Here is a 19,602-nt window from a genome sequence, read left to right on the forward strand (position 1 = left end):
GAAGTGAAGAAAAAAGAATGTTTTGGAGGACATAATACTTATGTCCATTTTGTCAAACAAAATATTTTCCAGCATTATCAGTAGGCTGTAGTGAATTAAGCATCATTATCTAGTGTTCACTCATGAAATAAGTTCAGTATCTTAGCATAATTGATGTTTCCTTGCATTGCTAGATTAGGGGTTGGTTCCCGTATTTTTGCTGAGGACCACTGGAAAACCTTTAGTGAAACCACATTTGAATACAATTTGGGTAAACCTGAGTGGTTATGCTGCTACAAGAAAAGGAAATCCTTCTCACTTTTGCTTGATTAGAGTTGATCTCAGCTTCCTCTGCTTGAGAACCACCATTAGCTTGTAGAGGGTCATGTGATCACAGTAGACCCAGGTACCCCCTCCCTGGAGACATCTGTGCCAGTGCAAGATCTCCTGGCTGCTTCTTTCTCCTCCGACAGTGTGGTCACAGGCCCTTGAAATGTCACTCCAGCCTGTCTTCTACAATTATGTACCTTGAATGATAGGAAAGATGGTACCCTCTAATCTTCTGATCCAAAGCCATGCTCTGAATGAACACACAAGTCACAAGGGCATTTTATCAACTGGGGTTGAGTCTTGGGTTTTTCTACAAAGTGATCAAATTTTTTTGCCAGGGAGTTCCCGTCGTGGCGCAGTGGTTAATGAATCCGACTAGGAACCATGAGTTTGCGGGTTCGGTCCCTGCCCTTGCTCAGTGGGTTAACGATCCGGCGTTGCCGTGAGCTGTGGTGTAGGTTGCAGACGCGGCTCAGATCCCGAGTTGCTGTGGCTCTGGTGTAGGCCGGTGGCAACAGCTCCGATTGGACCCCTAGCCTGGGAACCTCCATATGCCACGGGAGCGGCCCAAGAAATAGCAACAACAACAACAACAAAAAAAGACAAAAAAAAAATTTTTTTTGCCACATTATAAACCTGTGTGATGATAAAAGTTCTGAGTCCTGTCTTCTTTTTCCTCCTTTCCCTCAATTTCACTTCTAGAGATATTCTTGCTCCAAAGTGTGTTCACCTATGACAGCCTTAGTGAGCCATATACAGGTAACCACTTATATCGATGGGCACTCATAAGTATTGATGCAAAGTTCCTGAATAAAATATTAGCAAAGAGAGATGGCAGTGCATTTAAAAAAAGAATAGATCAAATGGAGTTCACTCCAGAATGCAGTAAATTCGATAAGAAATCAGTTAATATAATTTCACCACTCCGCTAAATTAATCATTGATAATTTGTTGTTCTGAATAAATGCTAAAACATGTCTGAAAGATGATATTCATTCCTGAGGGTTTTTTCCCCAACTTTTTGAACTATTTTTTTTTAAATCAAAGTATGGATAATTTACAATGTTGTGTTAGCTTCAAGTATACAGTGAAGTGATTCAGATGTCCATCTATCTCTATATCTATAGATATCTATCTATATCTATAGATAGATTTTTTTCAGATTATTTTCCATTTTAGCTTATTATAAGACATTGAATATAGTTCTCCGTGCTATATAGTAGGTCCTTGTTGTTTATCTCTTTTATACATAGTAGTGTATTAATTTCTTTTTTTTTTTTTTTTTTTTTTTTTTTTGGTCTTTTTGCCATTTCTTGGGCCGCTCCTGCGGCATATGGACGTTCCCAGGGTAGGGGTCTAATCGGAGCTGTAGCCACCGGCCTACACCAGAGCCACAGCAACTCGGGATCTGAGCCGCGTCTGCAACCTACACCACAGCTCACGGCAACGCCAGATCGTTAACCCACTGAGCAAGGGCAGGGACCGAACCCGCAAACTCATGGTTCCTAGTCGGATTCGTTAACCACTGCACCACGACGGGAACTCCTTAATTTCAAACTCCTAATTTATCACCCCCACTCTACCCATTAGTAACCATAAGTTTGTTTTATATATAGTCTATGTACCTATGAGTCTAGTCCTGTTTTACAAATAAGTACATTTATATCATTTTTAGATTTCATGTATAAGTGATATCATATGATATATGTCTTTCTCTGTTTGGCTTACTTCAGTTAGTATGATTATCTCTAGGTCCATACATGTTGCTGCAGATGGCATTATTTCGTTCTTTTTTATGGCTGAGTAATATCCCATTGTATACATGTGTCACATCTTCTTTATCCATTCATCTGTTGATAGACAGTTAGGTTACTTCCAAGTCTTGGCTATTGTGAATAGTGCTATTATGAATATAGGGGTGCATGTATCTCTTTGATTTGTGGTTTTCTTTGGATAGATGCCCAGGAGTGGGGATTGCTGGATCATATCGTAATTCTAGTTTTAGTTTTTAAGGAATCTTCATATTTTTTCCATAGTGGCTACATCAATTTACATTCCCACCAACAATGTAGAAGTATTCCTGTTTCTCTCCACACCGTCTCCAGGATTTATTATCTGCAGATTTTTTGGTGATGGTCTTTCTGACTGATGTGAGGTGATACCTCATTGCAGCTTTTATATGCATTTCTCAAATAGTTATCGATGCTGAGAATATTTTCATGTGCCTGTTGGCTATCTTCAATCCTGAGTTTTAAAAAACCTTCCAGTAATGGGTCTAGATCCATACTTTCTGAACATGATCAGACTGCGCACACACACACACACACACACACACACTTATTCCGGTATCAGTATCATAGTACCATGTTTTGTGGTAAAACCCTAAAAGAGAACTATTTCTATTAAAGTCAATATCTGGTCAAGTGGCCCTGTTATCACCAACATTAGTTAAAATTGTTCCAGAAGTACTAGTCAAAGGAATTAAAATAACAAAATAAGGAGTTCCTGTTGTGGCTCAGTGGAAATGAATCCGACTAGGAACCATGAAGTTGCGGGTTCAATCCCTGGCTTTGCTCAGTGGGTTAGGGATCAGGCATTGCCGTGAGCCGTGGTGTATGTCGCAGATGCAGCTCATATCCCACATTGCTGTGACTGTGGTGTAGGCCAGTAGCTATAGCTCCTATTCGACCCTAGCCTGGGAACTGCCCCAGGTGTGGCCCTTAAAAAAATTAAAAAATTAAAAAAATAACAAAATAAAAAGTGTAAGTAGTGGAAAGAAGGAGCCAACCTTTTTATTGTTTGTGGATGACATAAGATTGTATACCTGGGAAACCCCCTGGGAGTTAAAACAAAAAACAAAACAAAAAACCATATTATTTAAAAGCAGAAGAAATAGGAGGCCACTCAAAGAAAAAATGAACAGCTTTTTTTCCATACAAACAGGAGAGAAAAAAAGGGAGTCCACACTCTATTTGTGCAACACATTTTTTTCTGAGCACCTTTGCGCAGCTCCTGGGGACACAACTGAGTTATTCAGACTCCTTCACCAGGAAGTTGTCCTGCAATTGGAAGGAATAAAACATAAACACGCAAACACGCACGTGGGCGCATTAGACTTTCAGACGGTGCTAAATGCGGAGAAGGCGTTCTGGAGAAGATTGTCCTGGGGTCGTGCAATTAGAGGGGCCAGGGGGTGTCCGCGACGCAGAGGGTCGACCAAGGCTTCTCCTAGGAAATGGGATCCGCCAGAGACTGGAGGGATGAGAAGTAACCCATCAGGCAGCAAAGGGCCGGGGACAGGCCAGAGGGGAGGGGGAGGAACTGCGGGGAGAGAGGGGGCAGTTGGCTGGGACGCCTACGGGAGCCCCGAGCTTGTATCAAGTGCATTCAGGGGAGTTAGCATTGGTAGGACGCAAGGTCCCCTCGGAAGGTTACCGCCGGCGGATACAGAGAGATGGGATTGTGGGACCCGTGAGTGGAATGACCTTCGACCCAGGTGTGAGGGCGTGGTGGTAGGGTGACCTCCAGAAACGAGAGTCGTTTGACGCCTTCCAGATTCGGGAAGAGCTGCAGGGCTGCTAACAGACTGATGTGCACGTGAGCCAGAGAAGAGATAGGTGCAATTCGGAGATTCCATTCACAATGGAGAAGACATGTGCATCGTCTGAAAATCAATTAGACAAGAAATGCCCAGAACCTATGTGAAGAAAACGATAAAAATCTGCGAGGGACTATGGAAAAAAGGAAAGATTTGCAAATGGACAGACTGCTCTTATGGAGGAAAGCACAGAAATCATTTCTCCCCATTGCTGGTCCAGCACAACTTTCCTTGCCCCTCCCTCCGACCCCCCCCCCCCCAGGTCTCTGTCTCTGCCCTCTGTCTCTCTGTCTCTCTGTCTCTGTCTCTGTCTCTCTCTTTGGCTGCTCCTGCAGAATATGGAAGTTCCTGGACCAAGGATTGAATCTGAGCCACAGCTTCCACCTACACCGCAGCATCCTTTAACCCACTCCATGGAGCTAGGGATCCAACCCTTGCCTCTGCAATGACATGAGCCACTGCACTTGGATTCTTAACCCCCTGCACTATGGTGGGAACTCCCAGAACAACTTTTTTTTAAACGTTTGACAAAAGGATACCAGGTTCATTTGGAGGCATGAACAGTTATTTGGGGACAGTCGTGCAATTGTGGAAGGGAAAAAAAAAGAGCAACAACAGAAAACCGTCTCTACCAGCTACAACCATGTCAAATAAAGTGACAGCAATGAAAACAAGGAGGGGAGTTCCCGTCGTGGCGCAGTGGTTAACGAATCCGACTAGGAACCATGAGGTTGCACGTTAGGTCCCTGCCCTTGCTCAGTGGGTTAACGATCTGGCGTTGCCGTGAGCTGTGGTGTAGGTTGCAGACGTGGCTCGGATCCTGCGTTGCTGTGGCTCTGATGTAGGCCGGTGGCTACAGCTCCGATTCGACCCCTAGCCTGGGAACCTCCATATGCCGGGGAAGCGGCCCAAGAAATGGCAAAAAGACAAAAACAAAACAAAACAAAACAAAAAACAGGGAGGTAGTGCCCAGGTAGCAGAAGTGGACAAACAGGTTGTAGGACATAAGAAAGAGTCAAGAAATGGACCCAGGTGTACTTGTATGTTATAAAAAATGGCATTTCCATGCAGAAAAGTTGGATTATTAAAGGCGTATTGTTGGCTAGGTGACCAGCCCTTTGTAGAAAATAAAGCCAGGTCACTCTTTTCCTCCTCGCCAAGATAAATTCAAATGAATCCAAGTTCTAAAGGGGAAAAATGAATATGCTGTAATCTTGGAGTGAGGAAGGTTTTTCTAGGCATCCTACAAATATTTGAAACCATGTGAGAAATGATTGCCAACTTCAACTACAGAAATATAAAAAATCGTTTGTATGCCAAAGAAACAAGCAAGCAAATGAAAGCCCCCAACTTAAGTAAGATTGAACTCATTCAATTCTGTGGGTTTCAATCCCATTTGATGACTTTTTTTTTTTCTTTTTGCGGCTGTAGCTGCAGCATTTGGACGTTCCCAGACTAAGGGTCAATTCCGAGCTGCAGCTGTGACCTACACTGCAGATTGCAGCAAAATAAGATCCTTAACCCGCTGAGCGAGACCAGGGATCGTACCCACATCCTCACAGAGACAACATCGGATCCTTAATCCACTGATGCACAATAGGAACTCTGTATTTGATGACTTTTGAAGGATGCTTCTGGGCAAATGCTTCCACACCATTGTGGGTCAAGTTGCATCCTTCCAAAAGATCTGCTCAGTCCTAAGTCCAGGAACATGTGCCTGTGACCATCTTTGGAAAGAAGGTCCTCTCAGGTGTAGTCAGTTAAGACATAGACTGGATGAGATGGGCCCCAGTTCAACAACAGGTATCCTCATAAGAAGAGGAAAATTTAGACCCAGACACACACAAAAGGAAGAGAGCCATGTGAGGACAGAGGTAGAAACTGGAGTGATGAATCTACAAGTTACGCAGCACCTGGGATTATCTAGAAGCCATCAGAAGCCAGGAGAGAGACGCAAAACGGGATTCTCCCCTGTGGCCCTGCTGACACCTTGATTATGAACCTCTGGCATCCAGGACTGTGAGCGAGGAAAATTTCTCTTGTTTGACCTCCCCTGGCTTATAATTTGTTATTACAGCTCTAGGAAATGAATAGACACATTAATGTCTAATACCAGGGTATCGTGAACTTCACTTTGTTAAAACCACACTCCTCTCCACTTACCTATAAACGCATCTATAAATAAAAAAATTGAAATAACACACATTGGACAGTAGCAGCAGTTAATTCTGGGGAGTAGGAACAAAGGGACTTTCACTCTAGATATATTTTTAGGGTCTGAATATTTTACAAGCTGTGTGCATCGTTTTTATAATTGAATAAAATTTCCCAAGAAAGAAAATGTATAGTAACAGCCTGCCATGATGCCATGAATGGAATCCAAAAACTTCAGTTGTGTGAAATGAAAGGTCATGTTATCGGGGGATTAACAGACCGGGAAGACCATGGGCAGCCGGCCAGTGCAGACTTCCAGGTGTCCAGCGGCTCATTTCCAAACCGGTCTTGGTCCCAGCCGGGCCTTGTGGCCACGATGGTGTTTGTCTGTGCTGCTTAAATATCTGTGGGATTGATTCCAGGTCCAGGGGCTGGCTCGGATTCCTAGGATAATGGCTCCATCTCTGGAATCTCCCAGTTAATCGGTACCCCGTTTCATGGGTCCGGCCGGGGAGACTGGGCCCAAGGCATTTGGCCAACACAGAGACCCAGCCCCTGCCTCTCTTCTCCCCAAACTGCATCGCTGCAGAAGCCCATCTGCTGGGCTCCCCCAATCCCTCCCTAGAACTGTGGGCCCCACAGTCTCAAGAACTTCAGCCTATTCCCTTTGGGAACTTGGAATCATAAAAATCAGGGACCAGTAGCCAATCTCAGCAGACATCTGTATTTGAATTCCCACAAGTGTACCAGGAAGTGTCTGGAGCTTTGTTTTGTGTTGTCCTGTGATGTGTAAAAGCAGTAATGTAAAAGAATAATAAATTATTATACCTCCGATCCCACTCTTCTAACGCTTTAGACTCACTTTTCACAAATGATGGTTTATCAACAGGATTAATTCTACTGCATCATCACCATTTGCCTTTTATGCTCCTCATGCTTACTTTACCTTTTTTTTTTTTTTTTTTGGTAAATTTTTGTATATAAATAAGTCATGTTCCAGGGAGTTCCCATTGTGGCTCAGAGGGTTAAGAACCTGACTAGTATCCATGAGGACACAGGTTTCATCCCTGGCCTCACTCAGTGGGTTAAGAATCTGACCTTGCCGTGGCTGCAGCGTAAGTTGCAGATGTGGCTCGTGTCTGCCATTGCTGTGGCTGTGATGTAGGCTGGTACCTGTAGCTCCGATTTGACCCCTAGCCTGGGAGCTTCCATGTGCTGCAGGTGTGACCACAAAAAGAAAAAAATAGTTTTTGTTTCAGAATCTTTTGTTTTATCTATTCCAATTCTGGTTTGTGTCCACCTTACGCTGGGTCTGTCAGTAGCCTTGAATAGGCTATAGTCTAATGGGCTCAGATAGCTGTTCAACCTCCGCTAATTAGTCCCAAGTAACTGACCCTCTAACAGCCCCTCAACAGCAGCGGCTAGAAGGTTTTGCTTCGGTGTGTCCCTTTAGGCCACCTACACATGGAGAATCCCAATCACTGACAACCACTCTTTTTCCAACAGAAATATCAGTTTCATAAAGCTTTGTAATTGCTTTCCTGCCGTTTCATACACCAGGCCTTCTGGCGCCTTCGCCATCCCAGAAAACTAAGGCCTTTGCGATCCTGCATTCTATGTGTCCATTTGAATGGGCTGAGGGGTGACCAGAGAGCTGGTGAAATGTCACTTCTGGTTGTGTCCCTGAGTGTGCTCTGGGATGAACATAGTGCTGGTAGAAGGAACAACGTAGATGGCCCTCCCCAGAGTGGGTGGACGTCATCCAATCCCCCGGGGGCATGAACTGAGCCCAGAGGTGGAGGAAGGGAGAATTCATGCTCTCACTGCCAGACAGCTTAAGCTGGGACATCAGCCTTCTGTGGCCCTGGGCCTGGGGTTTGCACCCCTGGCTTCCTTGGTCCTCAGGCCTTGGGACTTGGACAAGGGCTACCCCACTGCTATTTCTGGGTGTCCAGCTGGCAGATCCTGGGACCTCTCAGCCTCCATGATTGCATGAGCCAATTTCTTGTAATAAATTTGTGTTTGTGTGTGTGTGATTGCTTCTGTTTCTTGACAGAACCCTCAGCAATAGCCCATTCCATAGCCACAAGGCCAAATCCTCCCTAAGACTTCTGATCATTCCAATTCATTGAAGCCCTCCTACACATCCTTGAGCAAGAGGGAGCCAGATGTACGCGGCCACCCACTGGCCCAACTGCGGATCAGAGCCAAGTCAGAACCACCAAGGCACCTCCATGTCGCTGACCTCATGTGACTGTAGGTCAGCGACACGGAGCCAAAGCCTGCAAGCCAACGCATGGGAGGAACTCTGCGGCCCCCAGAACCTCAGAGCCCCCCACAGATACCTGGTTTTCCAGCAGAGAGGTTATAGAAAAGAAGAGATGGAATTTATTAACGTCTCCTTGGCCTGATGCTCCCGACTTCCTTTCGGCTCACCAGACGTTGTTAGGCGCCAGACACATACGCAGGCGGCCATTTGCGTGTCTGCGTTAAATTTGACTTAATTAGGAGAGTTTACCTCAAATCAATGCTTAAATGAATTCTCTTAGTGGTGCAACATTTTTGTCTACTGTCTATCGCTGTGCCTGGTGGCTGGAAAAGGACAGGACATATGAAGCGTGCAGCCGCTATGAAGTCATGTTTACACGCATTGATGGGCAGTCGGAAAAGAAAATGGGACTGGGGTCGAGTGAACTCCTGTAGGATAAACACAGATAAATAATTCAGATTCTCATTATAATAGAGGCACAGAGCTGCGGTGCATGGGAGCGCCTGCCTTTGTGTGAATTGGTATGCAGTGGCTGTTCAGGGGCCATGGCATGTAATCGAGCATTAATATTAACATACATCAGAGGCAGGAATTAGCAATATTTCTAAAGTCTTAGAGGATAACTGAAGGCGCAGTATATTGTTGAGTCCTCCTGGGCATTTCACTAATCGTGTAATAGAAACGTTGAGGTAGTTGAGATATTCTTTCTATGACTCTGTGAAAGGATCTTTAACACAATGTCTTTAGTCGACAGTTTTGATAGAATGCGTGGAACAAAAAGAAATATGCCTATTTTGGTAACCTGGGTATGTTTCATTAGCTCAGCCTGCAGCGATATGACATTGCAATTCTAAAAGGAATACAATTAATAACAATGAGAGATTTTTAGCTCTCCAAGAGGAGCAGGAAGAACGGATCGTGGTGTCAGGGCAATTAAATGGAGGCACTGTGTCACCTTTGTCTGCAAACCCGAACATCCCCGTGTCTCAATGTGTTGAATAGTTATTTCTTCAGCATAGACTTTGTAATTTATTTTGATGTTTCCCATAATTCAGACCACCATTGTAAAAAATGAATTTTCTCTCTCTTTTATATTCAGGTAAGAAAAAAAAAAAAAAACTCTTTAAAAATAACGAGCTCGTAGAAATTAACATGTCTTTGGATTGGCCATGTTTCCATTTTTCTGTAAGGAGATGAATGACTCTGCAAGAGAGAGCCTCCTGGTAACTTTGGGGGATGAAATCGAATGGAACTGCCCCATTGGCGCTGCAGAAAAGTATGTTAAAAACCTCAGAAGCATGTAGAGTCCAGGCCTGATAGAACAGCCATCCAGGGGAAAAAGTTGTACTTGGAGACCATTAAAATAATCAGCCAGGATATTATTTTATTCAGTGTTAACCTTTATGTTTTATGTTAAATGACAGTGAAGGTTCTGGAACACGGTGATTCCCCAGAGTCCCGGTAGCTGAGATTCCTTTTATCTCCAAAGAGGTTTCGTTTCACTCTGCAATGTTGAAACAGCTCCTGGCTCCCTTCCCTGGTCAGTTTTAATAGGCAGAGCAAAAGATAAAATGGCTCGAAACATGAAAACTCCAGTTTTTCAAAACAGACAATGCAGAGAGAGGCATTTGAGTGTGTGTGTGTCCTGTGCGTGTCAAGTTTTGGGAGTCCGGGATCTGCTTGGGCGAGGGGGAGGTGGCAGGTGATAGGTGGTGTGGACAGGGTGACAAGAGAGGGAGCAGGCACGAGAGACCCCCACCCACGGGTCCTGCTGCCCCAAATGGATCCCAGCGAACTTTTCCAGGTGAACATCTGCAGCCGGTGGGCAGGTGTCTGGCTGCAGAGCCCCGCCCTGGGAAGGGTTAATGTCAGACTCCGTTTCCACGCTTGAGTAATGTATTAAAATCTTGTAGCTGACCAATGCTTCATCAGAGAGGCTGCGTAACTTCTTACTTACCCTGAGACCTGGTTAATGTCACACCAGCCCGGCCATGGCTCTGGCCGCCTGCTTGCTCCTGTGTTATGTGTTCCCAAGGCTTTGGAACGCGGTTGGCCGACTCCCGGTTCCTGTGAGCACCGGTTCATTCCTGCATATATGCAGAAGCACACACCTCTTCAGACAATTAAATCACACCAAACTGCTTGGGGACTCAGACCTGCGAGGGTTATGGGAGCGGGCCCCCCTCCCCGGCTAAGTATTATTGACAAATCCATCAAAGGCAGTGATGCATTGGTTTCCTCCTTACCTAGAAGGACACTAGGGCAACGGTGACATGCTGTCACCGTGGTAACTGCGGCTGAAGTGAACAGCCTGTTAGGATGGGTGACCTCTGTTGGCCGTGAGCCTAGAAATGTCCCACATGCCTGGCTGCCATGTCACGGGGACCCCAAGGAGCGGCCGGGTGCCCTCAGATTGATTCATTAGGCTCTAAACGTATCGATCGCTCCAATTTGCAGGAATTTATTATATTGATATTGGACTGATTAACATTTTGTGCCAGACTGGTTCGATGTGTGCTTGTAACAGCTTTTAATGATTAATTGACTTTTATGATTCCATCTCAGGGCTGTCAGTGAGCTGTGAACTGTGGGCAGGCTCGCTTCTGCGCTGCCTCTCAAGTGGCCCAGGGCAGTGATTGAATACCTAGGAAATTAGTGTCCTTGCTGTCTCATTTTATGAAAGATAAATGCTATGACATTTCATGCAGACCTTAATTTAGAACAGAACTAAGCAGATCATTTTGCAATTTCATCATAAACAGGTAAATATCACCACTTGGTTAGCATTTTACAAGTTAAGCACACAGAAAACAGAGGCGAACGTGGAGCAGTCAACGGGGAGCCGGCAAAAGGGAAAATGAAATAAGATAGGCTCGACGGCGCAGCATTTTAATAATCACCTAATTTATGAGAGCCAACGTCCGAGCCCATTTTTCAGCCCAGAATATACTGCTCTCGTTCACTCGGTGCTGAGCCCAGGGCGCGCCGTTTGGCTCAGGCTGAGAAGTTAGCATTTGCCTTCCTGGCCGCAGGCAGCCCTGCGATATTGCCTGGCGAGTCGAGGAAAATACATTGACTGATTTGCCACGAGAGTAAATAGCAGAGGAAGGGACGGGCTTGCGGCTCATACGTGCCCCTGACATGTAATAAGAGCAGTATCGCACGCGGAGCGGTTTGTGTGTTATACCTACAACAACCATAAACATTATGAAAAGACAGCCGGAGAAGACGAGGGTTTATTGTGTTTTCCAACCACGGAGAGAGAGGGGCAGGCAGGCAGGGGCTGCTGGCTCACACCTTCCAGCATTCATATTTAAAGCATATTTCCTTCCTTTCATTTTAATTAAAAGACTTAAGTTAGGGAGAAACTGTCTAAACATCATGTCAAATTATTCATGTGTGTACATATAAGGAAGAAAAGGAAATGGTTCTCCTGTGCAAGGCACGGCTCTTTCTTCTTTACCCATTCCGGATTTTTCTATCAAGTTGTGCAGAGTGAGGACACCTTTTTTTTTTTTTTTTTTTTTTTTTTTTGATGTGCGGTTGTCAGTTGCTAATGTATAACCCAACGTATGCATATACATATTTTATGGCTCAATTCTGAGACACATGCCAACTGTAGCATTTTTTTTTTAATGTATCCAGCCCTCTGCTGGTGAAAAACTTGGGGTTCCTAAGTCAGGGGCCCCAAAGACACCAGAAACCCCATCTTGTGGCTTCGCTTGTTTCTGACAAAGGTCTAGGCTGCTCCTCTTCCTGGGCTCTTAGATCAACTACCCAATGTCATTTCTACCTGTGTGAGGACCTAAGGCTTTGTTTTTATGGTTCTTTCATCTGATGTAGAGTAGTTTGATTGCTGTCTTGATATGTGTATATCTACACACACACACACACACACACACACACACACACACTTACAGGCAGTCCTTGAATGTGTGTTGTCACCTGCATGCTCTGGAGTGCCTTCACCTCTCCATCCCAAATTCTGAGCCTGGTTAGTTACTGGTTGCTGGCGGCTGCGGCAGCATCTTGGTCGCCCCGCTCAGCACCCCGCTCAGCGCTCAAAGTGTAGATGGGGCCAGAGCATCAGAAACCTGCATCAGTGCCTCTCTCCTGCTTGGAAATTGAGAAAGCAGAAACGTAATTGCCTTTGTTGGATCACAATCCTGAATAGCAAAAGACGTTTTAAACATCTGCCCTTCCTTTGATTGGCTTTCCATCTTTCTCCCTTCTTGGCTACTGTTCATTATTCTGCATTATATTCATTACCGAGAAATCTTTTCCAAGCCAATATTTTCATATGCTGAAGGCTGACTTGGATTCAGGGTGTTTAATCGGATCCAGCCCCACGCACACCCGTAATAGACTATGACACACCACACATAGATAAATTCTATAGAGGGAGCTGGGTTTCATGCCCAAGGATCTGATTCTCTCCATTGAGCCAGAAATACCATATCCCAGGCACGAAGGAGGGAAATGGGGCTCTTTCCAGTTTCTCCCTTTTATTGGAATGGGGAAAGGGAAGGACATGGTCCCGTCCTGGGTTCATGCCATGGACTGCAGCAGAGCTTCCTCTACGTGAGCAAACACGCACACACCCTGGCATGCACACCAATACCTCGGACCCGTAGATGGTGGACTGGTTCTGCCAGTGCTTCGCCATTGGGGGACTCAGGGGTGCAGCCCTTTAATGTCTCATCGTATCAGATGCTCTCAAGTTAGCATTCAGATGGCTTAACTTGGTCCAAACCACTGGTTTCCCCTCCCCTGCCTTTGTTCAGCCTGGGGAATTTTCAGGAGTCGCTGAACCTTCTCTTGCCTCTTCTCTTCCAATCACTAATCGAATAACTTTCTGTATCTGCAGTCAGATACCTGTCAGACTATCGCAGGAATTCCATGAAAAATTTAACAGGGGGGAAATTGTGGATTCCCCCAAGTGGACGACAGGATATGGTCTCTCCCTGCCCTGTGGTTATTCACCTTCAAAATGCTTGCCTTCTAGGAAGCATTTTAATGCTACCCAGAAAGGTGCAAAAGTGTGGGAGATGATTTTATTCTAGATTTAACACCCTGGGAGTTCCTGTCGTGGCTCAGTGGAAACGAACCTGAGTAGTATCCATGAGGATGTGGGTTCGATCCCTGGCCTTGCTCAGTGGGTTAAGAATCTGGCAGCTGTGGTGTAGGCTGGTAGCCGCAATCCCGATTCGACCTCTAGCCTGGGAACTTCCGTACGTGGCTGGCGTGTGCCGGCCCTAAAAACAAAAACAAATGTAAATAAACAAAGAAATAAATCTAATATCCTAAGGAAACATTAAAAAGTTCAGGTAGAAAAAACTCAAAGTTTCTCATTTTCTAAAAATGTATTTTTTAATTTATACATTTTATTAGCAAAGTCTACCTATAAAAGTACTGTGGCATGCTTTATTTTATAGTCACAAAATATGCCAACAATCTGTATGAGACTATTTATAGGCAGTAGAAATTCTAGTACCAAACACTTCATTTTTGAATGAATGTCCACTGTATGTTGAAACTTTCCTTAACAATTACTGCCTTGAAAATTGATGGTGTAATCCATCAGAATGGTATGAAGATTTATTATTTTATAAGCATATCTCTATGTCCCAAATCTAAACAACAACATGTCCAATAAAAGGTACCTATATAGCACCTATAACTCCATATGTAGGAGTTCCCGCCATGGTGCAGTGGGTTAAGAATTTGACTGCGGTGTCTTGGGTTGCTGCTGAGGTGTGGGTTCAATCCCTGGCCTGGTGCAGTGGGTTAAAGGCCCTGGCATTTATGCAGCTGCAGTGAGGTTTGTAGCTGCTGCTGGATTCAATCCTTGGCCCAGGAACTTCCATGTGCTGTAGGTATGACCATAAAATTTTTTTTAAAGGTGCATATTTAAATATATTTTTACTCATTGTCTTTGTCTTGCTGCTCTAACAGAAGACCATAAACCAAGGGGGATTACAGTCAACACAAAGAAGGTGAAAGTAAGCCAACAGGGGGCAGAAGCTGGCCAACAGGGGGCAGCATGCCAACCTCCCCCCAGTCCTCACAATCTGGAAAGAAAGTGGCCTGGCTCTCTGTTCTCATCTAGGAGGGCACCAATCCTGTTCAGGAGGGTCCCACCCTCATCACCTGTCACCCCGCAAAGGCCCCTCCTCCCAACCCATCATATTGGGGAATAAATTTCAATGGATGGACCAGGGGGTGGGGAGACACCTATTCTGCCCATAATATGGAGGACATCGATTTCCTCAGATCTCTCAGTAGCCACACGAATCAGAGGGTTTTGTTTTTCTTTTTGTTTTCTTTTTAGGGCCGCACCTGTGGCATATGAAAGTCCCGGGCTAGGAGTTGTATCGGAGCTGTAGCCACCAGCCTATGCCAGAGCCACGGCAGCACAGGATCGGAGCCCCGTCTTCGACCTACACCACAGCTCACGGCAATGCCAGATCCTTAACCCACTGAGCAAGGCCAGGGATGGAACCTGAAACCTCATGGTTCCTAGTCGGATTTGCTAACCACTGAGCCTGACAGGAACTCCTGATGTGTCACTTTTGTCTCAATGTTTCAGCAAAAAGCCCAACTTCCGAGTCATCACTGCCTGAGCCTCAGACAACAGGGCACCTGCATTCTCTCCATGGTCAGTGGGGGCTGCAGGCTGACCATGCAGCCCCCAGGGCTGGTGTGTTAGCAGGGCACTGGATGGCTCTCCATTCTTCATTCCAGGAGCCAAGGTAGAAGAGGATGAGCGTTAGGGTTAGGGTTAGGGTTAGGGTTTTTTCTCTTTTTCTCTTTCCCAGGTGGGGTTCTTCCCAAATGAGTAATTTCTAGGCCCCTGCAGGCCTGGGTCTGGGAGGCCCCTGTCCCCAGTTCTGGGCAGAGGAGCCCCAGCAGCCTCTGTAGGAGAGAGATGGAATGGCAGAGGGTCTGGGTTTTGACCTGACTATTACCAAAGGTGTGAAATTTGGCAGCCCTGTTTCCTTGCTGGCTTCCTTTCCCTTAGCATTAAATGCAGCCCTTTTGACACCAAGATGCTCTGTGGCCTTGCTGTCCCACTTACGCTCTGGTGGATGCCCCCCACTTCTCATATCATCTGAAGTTTTGACTCACACATGCTGGGATTTCCACAGTGAGCCTCCCAGGAGGGAGAGGGAAGTAGGGAAATTTAGGGCAGGGACTCGGAAGTCCACTGCAGCGGCAGGGCTGGCCCTAAAGAAGGGTGACCCAAGAGTTCCTGTTGTGGCACAGTAGAAACGAATCCAACTGGGAACCATGAGGATGCAGGTTTGATCCCTGGCCTCACTTAGTGGGTTAAGGATCCAGTGTTGCTGTGAGCTGTGGTGTAGGCCGGGTAGCTGTAGCTCCTATTCGATCCCTAGCCTGGGAATCTCCATATGCCGTGGGTGTGGCCCTATAAAGATAACAACAACAAAAAAGATAGAAAGCAAAAACAAAAAACAAAACGGGTGACACACAAAGGCCAGGCTGCCTCACGGCCATGTGCATTTCAGTCTCACACTCCAGCAAAGGGCTGGTCAATGCGCTAGATTCCATGTCGGGTGTGAGGCCATCATAACTCCGCCCAGGTCCATCTTAGTGGGAACAGGCCTCCTTCTAGGAGGTTCTGGGCACAACACAGTGTAGAGGCTTCACCCAGGTGAGAAGGGATGAGGCGGTGAGCAGGGTACCAGCAGAGGGGCTGGGCAGGCTCTGTGCCAGAGGATTCATACACAGTCTCAGTATGTCACTGATGGATGAGGTTGTAAGGTGACTCTGAGAAATTAGGCAGAGTAGATTCATTACAAAGGTCTGGGGGAAACCATGCGGGTATCAGGTCGTTGAATGGACTGGGAAAGTCAGAGCATTAACCTGTGTAATTTTCATCACAAGCTGCTGGGGCCTCAGGGTCTCCGATGGAGGGTCACATAGGGTCGTTAGTCCAGCTGGAACCGGACCCAGTTTGGTTTCAAACCTCTGGACGGTGCTGTGCTGCGTGGGCCACACACCCACCTGGTAGGCATGGTGAGGTGCACGTGACAGGGTGGAGGCAGCAAGTGGATTCAGGGACCCCTGACCTGGCCAGGTTTGGGTCTAACCTGCGTGAGGATGCAGGAGGGCTGGGAGACATACAGCAAGAAAATCCCACGCTCTGAAGCCACTGATATCCAGCCTGCCTCCCACATGGGACCTGGTGCTCTAGTCTGCTTTCTTCTCGGATACCGGCCTCCAGCCTCCTGCTGCTGACAGTCCAGCCGCCATGCCTCTCCCTGAAACTCTGCCAAGTGCACTCAGCTGCCCACCTGTGGCAGAGCTGCCCCCTGGCGAGGCACCCACATTCCCGTGTCCCCAACCAGGGGCTTCATTGCCCGGCGATGCCCGTTTCTGACACAGCAAACCCTCTGCGGTTGCAAAAAATGCTCAAAACCCCCAAGTGGACATGTTTTCTCTCAAGGTGTTTATCCACTGAAGACAAACTTCTTCAGTGAAAAGGGGACACCGACCAAAGGAGGTGGCAGGTAAAGTCAACAGAGGCGTGAGTGGGTGGCAGAATTTCTCATTTGTGGTTGTCTGTCTCCCGTGGCTCCGCCGTTTCCCCCTGGGTTTGGATATCTGGGCAGGAATTCTGCAAATTGCATGTTAATTACCATATTTGTGGCTTCCGTAGTATCAGACATTTTCAGGAAACATTACAGTTCTAATTTCCAGATTAATAAAACTGGAGACAAAGTTGACCCAGTAGACATCATTTACTGTACTTTCCAGAAAGCTTCTGATAAGGCCCTGCATGAAAGGCTATTAAGGAAAATAAACAACCATCAGGTAGAAAACAAAATCCTATAAATTAAAGCATCCGAAGGAAGGGAAGGGGCAGAGAGATTCACGGGGACTTGGCTGTAATGTATTGTTTGCCCAGAATACGTGGGCCCTGGCACGTGAAGAAATGTTTAAAAAGGAGAGCCTTTGAGTTTCCACCAAGTCTGACTGGCTCTGAAATGGTCAGACCCCGTAGAAAAACAGACGAGACAGGGCCTCTGTGGGCGGCTGCTGGTAGATGGAGGAAGATGCCTGAAAGATGGACCGAAGAATAGCCGCAGTCTGGCCGGGAGGGCCAAGTGACAGGGATTTTTTTTGGTCAAAAGCTCTCAATAAAGCCCTTCAGGGAAAACAGCACTTTAGGGGGGCAGGCGCTCATGCATCCAGAGCAAAAGGAAACCCCAAGCCCATAAACAGGTCCTGCAGCCCCCGGGGAGGCCTGGGAGCCCCCCATCTGTGTGGGGGTGTGGTGGGGGGATGGGAGGTCCGCCTCCAGGACCTTGTGGGGGTCAGGCAGGCTCTCTGACTCCCTACTGTCGGTCACTGCTGTCCCTGTCTCTGCATATGTTACAAACACTCTGCTTTGCTCTGAAATGGCCAGATGCCCTCATTAAAAGAACTCTTATTGTCTGGTTGCTGATTTCATCCTGAAGAGCACAGCCCAGCTCCTGGCCAGCTCCTTCGGGTCCCTGAATTGGGAGGTAGCAGAATGCTGGGGGAAGGGACTTGCTGTCCTGGCCCCTGGTGGGTGCAGACCCAGTGGTGGTGGGGGGGTGGGGACGGGGGGATGCAGGTTCAGGAGAGGAGGAGGAGGGGACCTGCCCCTGCCAGCCGTGTGACCAGGGAGTTCACAGGCCTGGGTTCTCACCTGTGAGGGGAAATTCTTGGCCCAGGTCTCTCACAAGGATCACAGGAAAAGAAATAAAGGAATGCTGTCACAGAAGTATACCAAAGTAATTTTAGAAGTTAAATCAGGATTTTCCATTATGGCTCAGAGGGTTAAGAACCCAACTAGTATCCCTGAGGATGTGGGTTCCATCCCTGGCCTCACTTAGTGGGTTAAGGATCCAGGGAACTGCAGTGTAGGTCACAGATGCAGCTCAGATCCGGCATTGCTGTGGCTGTGGTGTAGGCTGGCAGCTCCAGTTCCGATTTGACCCCTAGCCGGGGAACTTCCATATGCCGCGGGTATGCCTATAAAAAGGAAAAAAATGTTAAATCATTCAACAAAGCTGTGTGACAGTAAGTAAGTGCAAATGAGGGTGATTTCCTGGCAGAATGATTAATCTAATAAGAATGCACTTATTGAGTGCCTGCTGTGTGCTAGGCATTGCTCACTGCTTTATACACCTGATCTCCTTTAATCCTCACAGGAAGTTCTGCAAAACCATGTTGGGCACACAAGGAGAATGAGGCAGAGAGGGGCTGAGGAACGGGCTCAGGGCCAGGCAGCTAACTGGCAGGAACAGAATTTCCACTTTGCTGGTCAGGGTCTGCAGCCCACCAGCTGACCCACCATCCTCTACAAGTCTTTAGTACCATCAGTCTGCTAATAGAGGGAGCTCCCGTCATGGCTCAGTGGGTTAAGAACCCGGCTAGTATCCATGAGGATGTGGGTTCAATCCCTGGCCTCACTTAGTGGGTTAAGGACCCCACACGCTGCAGTGTAGGTCACCGTTCTCACTGAATGAATAGCATCAGTACTGATGACTTGGCTCTGAGCATAGAGTGAAGGTTACAGGAGCAGGTAAGCCTCTCAAAGAAGACTGTTCTATGGCCTCCCATCACTCCCCTGCTATCATTTCGGTCTAAAGCTTGAGTCTCTGAGATGGGGCAAGTCTGCGCCACCAGGGGGCTTATTAAGTTCTCAGATGACTTGAAATTTCCAAAAGGCTGCAGCTCCTCTAATTCTGCCCCCGACCCAGAGGAAGTGCCTGGGGAGGCATGTCGGGTGTGAACTAGGCTGTTCTCGGTGCCCGAGGAGGTGAGCAGGTGCTTCTGAGCCCAGGCCTCCTCCTCAGCCCCAAGCCCAGGCTCACATCATCATGAGCCTGAGCTCAGGTCGGTGGGAGCATTTTGCTGGTGATGTCTTTCTCTTTTTTTCCTTAGGAAGGCTGTGTTCTTCATGCTCAATGTTCACTATGTGCTTTAGGCTGTGTCTAAATGATGTATTTCTCCAACCCCAAAGTGAAAAATTTAGACGGTTTGTACCATATTTTGTATATTTAGAAACAGCTGGTTGATGGACTGAATTTTTAATTTTTCAGCAGAAATGTTTGATGTTGGGGAGACGGCGTCTTTTAAGTCCTCTGAGGAGAGAAAAGATTTGTATCAAGGTTCTTTTTCCATAAATATTTTATATTTTGATGAATGGCTCTGAGCAGAAACCCTGTGAAAAGAGACACTCTTTCCCTACATGGCAACGAAAGGTTCATTTCCC

The sequence above is a fragment of the Sus scrofa genome, chromosome 3 (genome assembly GCF_054392235.1).
Source record: "Sus scrofa isolate SSC_HxYL_T2T_F1_AM1 chromosome 3, Sscrofa_HxYL_maternal_Yorkshire_Landrace_v2.0, whole genome shotgun sequence".
In the NCBI taxonomy this organism is placed as follows: Eukaryota; Metazoa; Chordata; class Mammalia; order Artiodactyla; family Suidae; genus Sus; species Sus scrofa.